This window comes from Diaphorina citri, unplaced genomic scaffold, assembly GCF_000475195.1.
Source record: "Diaphorina citri unplaced genomic scaffold, Diaci psyllid genome assembly version 1.1 scaffold139007, whole genome shotgun sequence".
In the NCBI taxonomy this organism is placed as follows: domain Eukaryota; kingdom Metazoa; phylum Arthropoda; class Insecta; order Hemiptera; family Psyllidae; genus Diaphorina; species Diaphorina citri.
In genome coordinates, this window is record NW_007515932.1 from 1 (window position 1) to 240 (window position 240).

General features: G+C 46.2%; 1 pseudogene; it reads right to left on the reverse strand.

Moving 5' to 3' along the window:
• On the reverse strand, nucleotides 1-52 carry LOC113473847 (annotated as a pseudogene; the record flags this gene model as incomplete).
• Nucleotides 53-240: the final 188 nt, after the last annotated feature.

Below are 240 nucleotides of genomic sequence, written 5' to 3' on the forward strand. Positions count from 1 at the left end.
CCCGGAGGTACCGCCTTCCTGATCACGGTAAACCTCCGCACCAAGTAAGTTTATTAGTAACGGGAGAGCAAATCTAACAACTAGGAAGCTGAACTCTAAAAAAGTGAGAAGTTATCAGTAAAAACATTCAGCTTGCAGTATCTTGGAATACTTTTCTCCTCTGCAGTTCGTGCGAGTGGATAGGCAAGGGAACTCGCCCGGCAATATATGACACGGTCACACGAAGCGAGGAATTACTGC